We start from the raw sequence: 12454 nt of genomic DNA, 5'->3' as shown, positions 1-12454 counted from the left end.
AACAAGCTATTCAAGGCTTCCCTAAATGGCTTCAATTTCTTTGGTAGGCACCACTCTCATTGTCTTCTCACCTTCAGCCAAAATGGACCAATTAAACAGGCTCTGCCCTGTTTGGTTTTTTGTTTTTGCCCCCTGCCCCCCCTCCCCCCGCCCCCGGCCCTTGACATGCAGTTGCCCCTTGCCCTTGCCATTCCTCACACCTGGAATCCCCTCTTTCTCTTACCATTTCTTCCCATGTCCTCCTGTTTAAAACCTATCTTTAAAGGCCCATTTCCAAGGCTGTGTTTCTGGTTTCTCCCCACACTCTACAGTAACTTCTCACTCCTTTCAACAGTCCTTAACTACATTCTGCCTTGTGTAACAGCTTCTTGCACGTAATTCTTAATTCCCATAACAGAATCTTGGCTCCTTAGTTCTCTTAACCATCTTTGCCTTCCCCGTAGCACAGTAAGGATGCCTTACTGACCTAAACTGAACAAATTACTACAAATAAAGCTTTGCAAATATCTTAGGATTCCGATGTTAAATCTCCTTTGGCATTCAGTATTAAATGAGTATCAACTGGCACCTTAATGCTGGCAGACAGTTGTCAGCTATTCTCCTTTTTTGGGGGGGTGGGGAGGGCAAGCTACTTCTTTGCTAGTATCCTCACTACTAGCAGGTTTCAGAGTACAGGGTCTCTTTTTCTGAGGAAGTAATGACAGTTCATAAAGTGGTTTTCTGTTAGCTACGAAGCTGCTGCTCCTTTATCCCACAGGGCAAACTCAAAGCTGTTTGAAGGATTTACAATGTAGAGATCATAGTGGAGTATCTACAAAAAGTCTATGAGCTTGTGGGACTCCTGTTCCAGAAGAATGTATGATGTGGAATAATTCCATGTTCTAATGATGGTATACTTCTTATCTTTAGAATGATCCTTTCACCCTCTGCGCTTGAGAGAGGGAGGAGTGCCCAAGCCAGGGTTTCCATGCTATATTAGCTTTCTCTCTTATTTGAGACGAGCAGCATACTATACCCTCTGCAAACTGAGCTTCTAAAAGGATCCGCCATTTCAGATCTAAGGAAATTAAAGCAAAATCACTGGGTACATTCCAAACTATTCAGAAAAGTTCACTTGTAATCCCAAAGGAATCTGCCTGCCTTTTTTCATGCCCTTACCTCCTCCCATAAATGCCTCAAAGAGTCTAACACTGTCCAGTTATATTACGGTCATTTATCTTAATGTTTCTATTTTGTGGGACTGAGCCTACCTCAAAGAACAAATAGGCACACGCAAGGTAATAACTCAAATTATGTTTAATATTAAAAAAAAAGGCAGCGCAAATGGTACATTTAAAAATAGTTTTCACACCAAAATGCAGCATGAACGCCCAGATTGGAACTGTAGAAGGTAGACCTTTAGAAAATTTTCCTACTTAATCTTGGTTTTATTCTCAGCTCTGTAAGCTAAATGGGGCTTGCTTTAAAGGCTCAATTACTTTCGTTCTATACACACACACACGTACAAACACTACACATGTTTGATAAAGGTTTTATAAGGACAAACTTATGACTATAAAATTGCTTTGGGAGAGGAGATAGAGATTCCACAGAAAAATGTGAGAACTAAGTCTGATAACTAAGAATCTGGCTGACGTTTGGAGGAACATATAAAGGAAAATATGTCAGTGCCGAGGCCTGTAAGTCATGGCATGATGGATGAGGTTCAATGTACACAGTTGCTGAGGAACATAAGAACACCTGACCTCACACTTACTACCTTCCTAGAGGTTCCCACAAGCCACCAGTGAGGTTCCAAGCCCCATAATAGCAGTGTCCCCTTGAATCTCCCTCTGATTAAGAGGTAACTTCACAGGTCACACAATGTCCTGTATGGCTTTACTTTTGTGTCTGGCACCTCAGCTGGCATGGCCAGAATAGCAAGGACTGGCTGGGTCCCTCTCCATAAAGGTCTCTCTCATCATTCAGTAGGCTTCTGTATATGATGGCTAAATAAAAAATCTCAACCTTTGCTCACAGAAACTAAAAGTGTAAGTTTTAGTAATAACCTTTTTGCATGTTTCCAATTCAATGGTCTAACCAAGTTCTTGCCACATGAATGGAACTATAACATGCCTTGTGAGTGTTAAGCATGACAAGGAAAATGTTCAGTATGAACATTTCATACAGAGGGCTATCAACAAAGATTTGTGGCAAGGGCGTGGAATTTATTAAACAATTACTGTGAAACCTATGAGAGCTGGAATTCCACGGCACTGCCTTGTTTTTCCGGGTCTTACAAGTTTCCCAACTTTGACAGGGTGCAGTCTTACCACTTTTCTGTAGCTCATTTTAGTGAAAAATATTTTAGTTTTCCTTCTCTGACAGGTCTCTGCCTGACCCAGGTTCTGGCTTTCACAGGTTTTACTGTTTGTTTTTTTTTTTATATAATCATATTTACTCACACAATCTCCCTGCCCTTGATCCTGAATAGGAACTACAAGGACCAATCTACAAACTTCTTCCTTGGTAACCATTGGTTTCAGCAAGCCTCTGAAGATTCAGTGGGTACAAGCAGTAAGAAGTGAATTTAGGTAAGAGTTTTCCGGTTGATTATCTGTAAAGATGGACACTGCCTTCCATCAAGAGGTAGAGTCTATTTTTCCTCCCCCTAAATCTGGGCTGGCTTTGTAATTTGCCTTGACCAACAGAACGCTGCGGAAGTGACTGTGTGCCAGTTCTGGGCCTAAGCATTAAAGCAGCTGGCAGCTTCTACTTTTGCTCTTTCGGGATCTAGCCATCACATAAGGACGCTCAGGCTAGCCTACTGAATGATGAGAGGCCTATATGGAGACAGGGGCCCAGCCAGTCCCAGCTATTCTGGTCACCCTGGCTGAGGTGCCAGACACAATAGAGGACATTCCTGCCCCAGATGAGGTCCCAGCTGAACATACTCACACATGTGACCCCAGCCTGTACCATGTGGGCAGAAAAGCCAACTAGCTGAGCCCTGCTGAGCTACATATTTATGAGAAATAATAAATTACTGTCTTAAGCTGCTAATATATAGGGTCGCTATGAGTCGGAATCGACTCGATGGCACTGGGTTTGGTTTTTTTTGGTTAAGCTGCTGAATTTTGGGATGGTTTGTAAATCAGCAATAGATAAGTATTACAACTCCTTATTCAGTATTCATCCTTTTTAAGATCCCTCGCCTTTTACTACTGTCCAATGTGGCAGCCTGGAAAAAAATCCAATATTCTCACATCTATTTTAGCCCTATCAACTATTTGGGGGATATTAAAAATACCAGGGAAGAGGACATAGGGAAATAAATTGTGTAATTAAAAGCAATTCTCCCAGGGAGGGGGAAAACATTAAATTAGCCACTGAAAATAAAAACAGACTAGACTGATAATAAATTGTCAGGTAATATTTGTAAATGATTCTTAGTGCCTTCTACAAAGCAATAAAATCATTATTAAAGTTATACGCCATTTCTACTTCTTTTCTGCCTCCACTATAGATGTTTACGGAGATACATAATTAAGGTCTTTCAAAGGTAACACAGGAAGAAATAGACTCTCAACTGGAATATTTGCTAAAATCTATTTACATACTTTAGAGCCCTACTCAGTCCTGTGCAGAGCAGTCAAGGCTAACCTCACACACACACACGACTCACATGTTCAGTTTATAAAGCCTAATCTTTATAGTTCAGCCGTAACCTAAACGGCAGCAAAGATCACAATCCATCAGTACAAAACACATATGCCCGTTTTCACCCTGGGCTGAGTCTGACATATTGCTCCTTTGTTTTTTAACTGGTAGTGCCATTAGAGCAATGTGCTACATTATTAGCTGTTAAGAGTTTCCATCTCCTTCCCCCTTGAAATAATGCAGTCTTTCCTGATGGTTAGTGGCAATGATTAGAAGTAAAATTAAGAGCATTCAGGTATCTTTCCACTTCGCATTGTGTGCTTCTATCCAGGAAGTCAAAACCTCCAATACTGAACAGCATCAAGTGTTTATTACCTGAATAAATCGCAAGTACAGTACCCAGAGAAAACCAGCCCACTCCTGCACGGCCACCCGCTGCCTGCCACAACAGCACATCCTTCTTCCTTTTCATCTTCAAATAAGAAGTCTTCACTAAAAATAAAAACCAATGCCAAGTGTCATCATTAATCAGCATTCCTATGTATGTTTTTTCCTTCCTGGCTAATTCTCCACTCAAGAAACAGCTTCTTCATTCACCCTCTTATTCTCGGTATAAGTAAGCTCTTCTATAGCAGAGTGGTTAAGGGCACGTGCATCGGATTCAGAATGGAAAAGGCTGAATGCCTGCCTTACCACCTACCGTGGGGCCTGAGAAAGTGATTTAACTAACCTCTGGGCCTCAGCTGCAGCATGCGAAAAATGGAAACCAGAGCATATTACCTGATTCACAGGGTTGCTGTTAAGAATGAATGACATTGCTACAGGTGCTGTGCTAAGATTAGTACCTGGATGACCCACAGTAATCGTTCAGTAAGTGTTAATCATTATTATCTTACCATAAATCCAAAGATGATCTCCTGCGAGGAGAACGAATGACAAAGAAAATTACCCTGACTGGAGTCAACATCCCATACTTTGTCTTCTCAGTTACATAATCAGGAACTGAATACACACATTGCATTGCTAAGAGTTTAAGGGTAATTAGTTGTCTTGAATCCATAAACCAAACCCTTTCCCGAGTTTGAGGAGCAGATAAGACCAGGCAAAAAGACATTTTCAGAGTGGGCACCACGTGAAGTAGAAGACTGGGAGGCTGTGTTATTAATCTCACCAGCCTGTTTCTTTTCTCTATGACGCTCAGTTCTACTACATTCAATGTAACTGAAACAGATGGGAAGCATGAACTTGTTCTATGTTAGAAAAAGGTTGAAAGAGAATGCACTTCACAATATTCTTCAGCTTGGAAAATTAGCTCTGTGCTTTAAAGATGACAGCTTCATATGTCCTAAAAAGTAAAGCTCTTAAGAGCAACTTAGAGTTACTGGTATAAAAAATCTGATTCTTATAGTCCAATTTGGTCCCGGCATTGGATTTTCCTCACTGTTTTCATTTCCACTTAAACAGTTGTATCTATAAACTCAGAATCTCTTATGTGAAATCCTCTAATAGTCCCCTGTGAAGGATGCCAACCAAAACGATTACCAGGCATTAATGAGGCATTAAGGTAGCCTTTCTTCCTGGGTGTGAGAGTACAAATGGAACAGATATTAAAGAGTGTTTGTTCCCTCTTTGAAAAAAATTTAATTCCTATACCTCACCCCATTTAAACCTTGATTTAGAGCAACTCTCTAGCACTCTTCCTTGGGCATGGGGATGGGACACTTAGCTCATACTGCTGGTGAGATTTATTCTAAAAAACTAATATAGGCAGTGCACACTGATCTAGAAACTCTAGAAACGTCTAGGAATTTGCATTCTGCTTTAAATGGGCCAGGTATAACGAAGCTTCCTGGGTTCTAGATGTTTCACTGCCCAAGCTGTCGGTACATAACCACCACTTAAGGCTATCTTATAGAATACAATTCCTGTATAGTGTGGAAACATGGAATTTTAAATAAAATAATTTAAAGCAGATTTTCTTATGCTTTCCATTGTTACTGTTCATCTCACTACAGCTCTTGAAAAGGTATATAAGCTTTACACAATAACACCTCACATTTTAAACCTTATGTTCTAGATTGTATTAAGCCACACAGGCCACACAAGACCACTTTCAGAAATAGTAGAACCCGAAGCAGGTCTGTGCTGCAATTCTGGCTGGGCAGCTTCAAGTATGACCACTTTGTAAATATGAATATTTTCGTTCATTCATCCATTCTTGGCATGCCTGTCTCTACTATACTGGGAACTCCTTGGGTATAGGGAACATGTTACCCTCTTTGTTTTCCAAGTAACCTAGCACAATGCAAGGCGTATGAGAGGTACTCAATAAATGCTTGTTGAATAAAAGAAGTGTAGAGCAAAAGAAAAACGCCTTTATAAGAATTTATTCTGAACCATCAATTCTTTGATTTAAAGATGGCCCGTTACTGACATGGGGAAAATAAGCCCTGTAACAAATTCATATATACAGTACAGTCAAAATGCTGAAATATCTAATATGCATATCAACTTTATACGCTCAATTTAAAACAGCTGCCTTCTGTATACCTTTCTTTCACCTTTCAAGGCCACTGTTACTGCTAACCTGGTTCCTTGTGGTGGTTCGAAGTGGGAGCAGACACCAATCTAGAAATGCCAAGAGGAAGAATGGAGATGGCCCAGGACACTACCCAGGAATGAAGCAAGACAGGGCTGGAACCAGATCTTCACGTATTTTTGGCAATGCTTTCTGAAATGAGAACCAACGCTAGTACTTCCATATTATTTTCTTTTTTCTACAGAAAGAACTACCGAAACATAAATGTACCTATACAGAACTTAAGTTCACTACCTAAACCAAGGATGAGAAACAAGAAATAAACAAAAAAGGTCTTTGGGCAGCCAAAACAGTGGTTACCAAGTTCATACACTAATACTCAGACAAAAGCCAATAGACTCCAGTGCCTATTTAGCCGTTTGACATTCAATTTCAGGAGGCAGTTATCTTGGTTCCTACTCCACAGAAGATCAGAAGCTGTATATTTAAGAGAGGGCGGCAGGGACACCAACAGCAGCAAAAGTACAGCTTTCCCATCCTGGAAAAAGAGACAGACTGACTATAAAAAGTATATATAAGAATTCAAAAAGCAGGATGAACAAACAATCTACATATTTCAATCACCTCAAAGCATCACTTGATCATGTCAGTAATTGACACTGGCAGTCATTACCTTGAATCAACAAAAAAAGGTTACAGTATATTGTTTAAAAAGGAAACAAACTATGTAATACATTATAAAAAGTTTTTCTACAAAAAGTGTAGCTAAAATAAGAACTATGGCACAAAATACCCTATTTCCTAACAATACTAGGTAAATGCAGTGTGTTGCTAAAGCAGAAAGTCAACATTTGAGAGCACAGAATGATAGGGATCTTCTACTTCGTTCTGCCCGCTTTCCCACCACCAAAACCCACTGCCGTCGAGTCGATTCCGACTCATAAATCCTTGACATTTTCTAATGTACCCCAAGTAAAAACCCCTCCCAAGGGTTGTTACCTGGCCAGAAAATGTGGACCCCAAACATACACCAAAGCTCAACGTCTCCTTTCTGCATAAGCCTCCATTTCTCAGAATGGAATGACACACTCACCTCAAGATTCTTCAAGTCCAGAGCTAGGCGTACTTTTGTTTTTGATAAGAAAGACAAAAATCAGAAGTGAGATCTGTGCATTACATTCTCTTCTAGGCGATTCTAGCAGTCACGTTGACACTGTAGGCTGGTCAGAAGCTGGCTTCAGTAGTAGAGTAAGACCTTCTGCCCTGCACACCAGGTCCATGCCACTAAAGAAATCATGCAGTGGCCTTGAGGGTTAGAGGCAGCTCAAGGAAGGAGGAGAGTGAGAAATATATACATGCGGAAGGAGGAGCTGCTGGAGAAGCACCTCACCCAAAACCTGTTGCCCTTGAGTCAATTCCATCAAGTATTAGTGTATGAACTTTGTAACCACTATTTGGGCTGCCAAAGAACTTTTTTGTTTCTCATCCTTGGTTTAGATAGTGAACTTATATTCTGTACAGGTGCATTTATGTTTCAGCGGTTTTTTCTACAGGACAGAGTAGAACTGCCCCATGGGGTTTCCAAGGCTATAAATCTTTATGGAAGCAGACTGCTGTGCCACCAGGGTTCCTCAAGAAGCACCCTCTCCTATTTTGTCTCTCCACATGAGGGACAAGAATATGGGCAGTCAAGATCAATGCCACTGGCAGGGCCAATACCAAGAGCTCTAGATTCTTCTATTAATGCTAAAGTATTGACTACCAAGCCAATGGCTTAGGTGGCCTAGCCAGAGGAGGTGCAAGTCTGTGAAGCCACATCTTACCTGAGCACCACAGGCTGCTCCCAGGCCTGCATGTAGCTGGAGAACCATATAATCATAGAATCTCAGGCAGCTCCAGCAAGTAAAGGTCTTTTCAGAAACCCATCTCAACAGAATATTTTCAACAGGAGTCAGAAATAAATTTTCTTGGTTTTTGTTTTGACAAAAAGAGGAACTAAACAATTTAATACAATCACTAGAATATTTCCCCTACACCCTACTGTTTCCCATTCATTCGTTCAACTAATGAATATTTCCTGCATGCCTACTATGCAGTAGGCACTGTTAGGTGCAGAAAGAAAAGTATGCTGATTGTCGTAACTATTAAAACAAACTGTACTGTCTCATGCTAACTGTGGTCCCCATCCCAATTCACAAACCATCTGGCACTTAGTCCCACAGAGTGACCTTACGTCCATCATCAGAAGATTCTCCTTTTTGTTTGCAACTGCGACCAAAGAATACAAAGAGAACCTACTTTTTCTATTATGAAATGGTAGCGATCACCAAGAGACCACTGTGGTTAGCTATATTAAAAAGTTATCAATTCAAGAATGGAAGGATCTTGGGTTTATACCACTGAAATGACAGTCACACAAAGTACAGGAAGCTAAAAGTAAAGGAAACAAAGAAAATTTCATTTAGAAATTCAGAAAAGATAAAAAGCAGAAGCTTCAAGACAGTGTCAAAGAGTTGAAATCTACAAATGGAAATCAAGAGAATTTCTAAAAATTATCAACTCAACATAAAACAGTTCTATGATATAAAGTATTGTGAAAAATAAAGATAGAAATAGTGATTTTTTTTTGTTTGCTTCCTAGTCCAAAGTACCCAGGAAGATAAAGTAGGGCATATGTTTTCATTCTTTAACCAAAATGTAGTGATTTGCCTACTAGTTCTAAAGAAACAAACGGAACAAATCAATCTCACATTTTTACCAGCCAGAGAGATGGAAAGTGGTGAACTCCAAGATTTCTCCATCATCTTTTACCTCCATCCATTTCTATTGTTGCACTTTATTTAGTAGTGAGGCTGAGTCTGAATTACTTGCTTGTGCCTTTTCATTCCCCTTGTTTTTCTTTTTTACCTTTTTATTCTCCTTTAACAAGCACCTTCAAATGTGGAAGGGCCTCTATTACATGGTTCTAGGGTCCAAAGTACAATATCTTCACAAAGTTCAGAAAAGTTATTACTGGAAAGCATTACTTTTAAAATCTAACTTAGACTGTTTTTGAGCCTAGGCAAACAATTTAGCATCTTTAACATTTGTACCTCAATTTCTCAAAGACATGTCCTGGTGACAAATAATATATATGGAAATGCTCTAAGTTGCTTAGCTCAAAGGTCCTGCATACACTCATGGAATGTTTGTAAAACACAAGCATACTGAGGTCTCTAACCCAATTAAAAAAAAAAAGTTAAATTTATACATGAATTTATAACACAAGGAGGATAGACATAGTAAACAACAATGTTAACTTTATCAGATTACAGATTTATAAGTCCCAGAATTTAAAAGCTAAAAGACCCAGAGTCCAACCTCTTTTCAAGATGAGAAATCAAACCTCAGAAGGAAACTGGCTGGGTGGGGATGATACTGATACCTGGCTCCTGTCTCTGTAAGTAGCAGTATCAAGCATCTCTCATTCTCCAAATTACAAACTCCTCACCCATCCAAAAGGTGACATGGTCTTTAAAAAAAAACTATTGATTCCATAACGACTAACCATGCTCTGTCCCCTCCACTCTCCCTCCAACATCCTTCTCTGCCCACCCGGAGACTTGCACGTAACAGAAGTGTGATTAGACAGAATCTCTTATCAGACTCCACAATCAGGGATGAAGCTTGACAACTGCTCACATTCATCGTTAATAGCAACGCTTTGGGTCGCTCTTAATCGTGGGGCCATCACACCCGGAAACGAAATCTCAAGCGCAACCCACTGTGGAGTACCCTATCATTTCCTTAAGTTGTGCCCGACTGCGAGCGCGGGACACAAGCCCCGAACCCAGGGCACTGCCGCCCCCGCCTGCAGGTCGCTTGCGCTTCTCGGCCACGAGGCGGGCCCGGCAGGGACCCAGCGGGCGCGCGCCCCTCCCCAGGCCGCAGCAACGGGCGCTCGGAGGGACGCGAGGGCGGCACCTGGGCCAGGCGCCTCCATGGACCGCGCCCGGGCGCAAGGGCTGGTCACTAGAAGGACCCCGGGCGGCCCGAGGCGCCCCCAGGTAAGGCCCGCGCCTCCGTCGGGGCGGGGAGGAGCAGCCGAGGCCGCGTCCCCTCAGCCGTGACCCGCGAACGCCCGCAGGAGTGCGGCACCCGGCCTGTCTCCACGGCAGGGACCCGCCCGCGGCTGCTCCCGGACCCCTCGGGCGCGAGCGCCCGGCCCCTCAGGGAGGCTCCCCGCCCCCAGGCGGCCGTTGCCCGGCGCGCGCCACGCACCGCGCCCCGCCCGCGTGCCTGCCCACACTTTCCCGCCCGTCGGGCCGGGGCAGGGGTCGCACGCCCGCCCCCGCGCCCGTCCCCGCCCCCGCCCCCACGCCGCTCACCTGCCGGGCCCTAGGCTCGCTCCATGGCCGCCGGCGCGGTGCGGCGCGGCCCGGCCGCCCCCGCCGCCTCCGGGGAGGGGCAGCCCCACGCCGCGCTCACCGCCTCCAGCCGCCGCCGCCACTGCGGCTCCCGCCCATCCCCGGCCGGGCCATTCCCCGGCCACCTCTCCCTGCGCAGAGCCGGCCGTCCCACACCCACCCCCTCTCCTCGCAGCCCCGGGCTGTTGGTACCGTCCTAGCGTAACGCCTTCCTCGCGACCAATCCAAGGGCTCACTCGGCGCGGCCCCGCCCCCGTACTCCGGTGGGCGGGTCCTACTGACCGCGCTCGGGACTGCCCCTCTTTAACCCATTCCGTCCCGGGCTGGGACCTCTTCACCCTTTATCAGCGCCAGCTCACCTCCGTTTCTACTTCATTTCCCCGCCGCCCTGCCCCGCTTACATAAACTGGCCTCTCTCTTGCCTTGCTTTTTCCTTCTCGCTCGTCTTGGGCAGATAGGCAGCCAGGCAACGGGCCTGGAGAGTTGGAGTACCCCGGCCAACTTCTATTTGTGACAAGCAATTTCCCTTCTTTTGCCCTTTTGATTTACCGGACTTCTGCCTGGAAGTTCTGCCTATCCAAAGAGGCCAGCCAGCCTTCCTACACAAATTTCTTTTCCCTCAAACCAGAGCACAGTTCCTTGCTACAAGCTTTTAATAGCGTTTAACAAAATTGTGATTAATTTACTATATGATTAGCTGTTTAACGGCTGTCTCTTGCACTGGACTACGTGTAAGCCCCACGAGGGCAGGGTCGTCATGCCTGGGTGAGTCTCTAATGCCCAACACCCAGTAGGCTCCCAGTAAATAGTTTGAATGAAAGATTCTCGCTTCCCCTAAGTTCTTTACTCTGAGTTCATACAGAGTGTCTGTGTCATGGATTATATTGTGTCCCCCCAAAATATCTGTCAACTTGGATAGGTCATGACTCCCTTGTATGGTTGTCTACCATTTTATCTTCTGATGTGATTTCCCTATATGTTGTAAATCCTATTTAATTTAATTTTATAATAATTTCATTTAATGTAATAAGATGGATTAGCGGCAGTTATATTTTATAATAATTTCATTTAATGTAATAAGATGGATTAGCGGCAGTTATATTGATGAGGCCTACAAGATTAGGTAATGTCTTAAGTCAATCTCTTTTGAGATATAAAAGAGAGAAGTTAGCAGAGAGATGGGGGAACCTCATACCACCAAAAAAGCAGTGCCAGGAGCAGAGTTCATCCTTTCGACCTGCAGTTCCTGTGCTGGGGTGTCCCCAGACCAAGGGAAGATTGATGATAAGGACCTCTCTGCAGAGCCAACAGACAGAGCCTTCCCCTGGAGCCAGTGTCCTGATTTCGGACTTCTAGCCTACTGGGCTGCGACAGAATAAACTTCTCTTTGTTGAAGCCATCCACTTGTGGTATTTCTGTTACAGCAACAGTAGATGACTAAGACAATCTGCTTACTATATAATGCATTCATTCATTCATTCATTCACCATTTCCTAAACTTAGTGTGTCTGACTCCAAAACATTATAATGCACATTTCTCCATGGGATAAGATGTGTGATGGGGAAAAGACCGAGCTGACACCTTTTCAGATTACATTGTTCATTTAAGCAGCAAGGTATAGTGGGAAAAACTCCTTACTGACTTTATGATACTGAGCATGCCATTTAACCTCTCTGAGCATCCATGTCCTTAACAGGAAAATGAGTTAATCATAGTCTCTACTTCAAAGAGTTGTTATCAGGCTTATATTAGGAAATGTGTGGGAAAAGTACTTTTCAAATTGTTGTGTAATATTAGTTATTATTCATGTATGTGTTTACTATCAAGAGATCCTAGAGAAATAATTGGGTTGGTTACCAGCCCCTGACA

At 43.3% G+C, this 12454-nt stretch overlaps 1 protein-coding gene across 2 annotated transcripts in view; it reads right to left on the bottom strand.

The window, feature by feature from the left end:
• FAM20B (FAM20B glycosaminoglycan xylosylkinase) overlaps window positions 1-10674 on the bottom strand; it is a 46540-nt gene extending 35866 nt beyond the window's left edge. Inside the window, exon 1 of one of the 2 annotated variants that reach the window (XM_049868442.1) lies at window positions 10546-10674. The gene's annotated coding sequence lies outside the window, so the exon portion shown is untranslated. Of the gene's footprint in view, window positions 1-6226; window positions 6927-10545 lie in introns of those variants that run through there. The other variant, XM_049868443.1, reaches the window with a different exon arrangement.
• Window positions 10675-12454: the final 1780 nt, after the last annotated feature.

This window comes from Elephas maximus, chromosome 24 (genome assembly GCF_024166365.1).
Source record: "Elephas maximus indicus isolate mEleMax1 chromosome 24, mEleMax1 primary haplotype, whole genome shotgun sequence".
NCBI classification, from domain to species: domain Eukaryota; kingdom Metazoa; phylum Chordata; class Mammalia; order Proboscidea; family Elephantidae; genus Elephas; species Elephas maximus.
The sequence above is the reverse complement of the archived record's forward strand: the minus strand, read 5'-3'. Positions and strand labels throughout refer to the sequence as shown.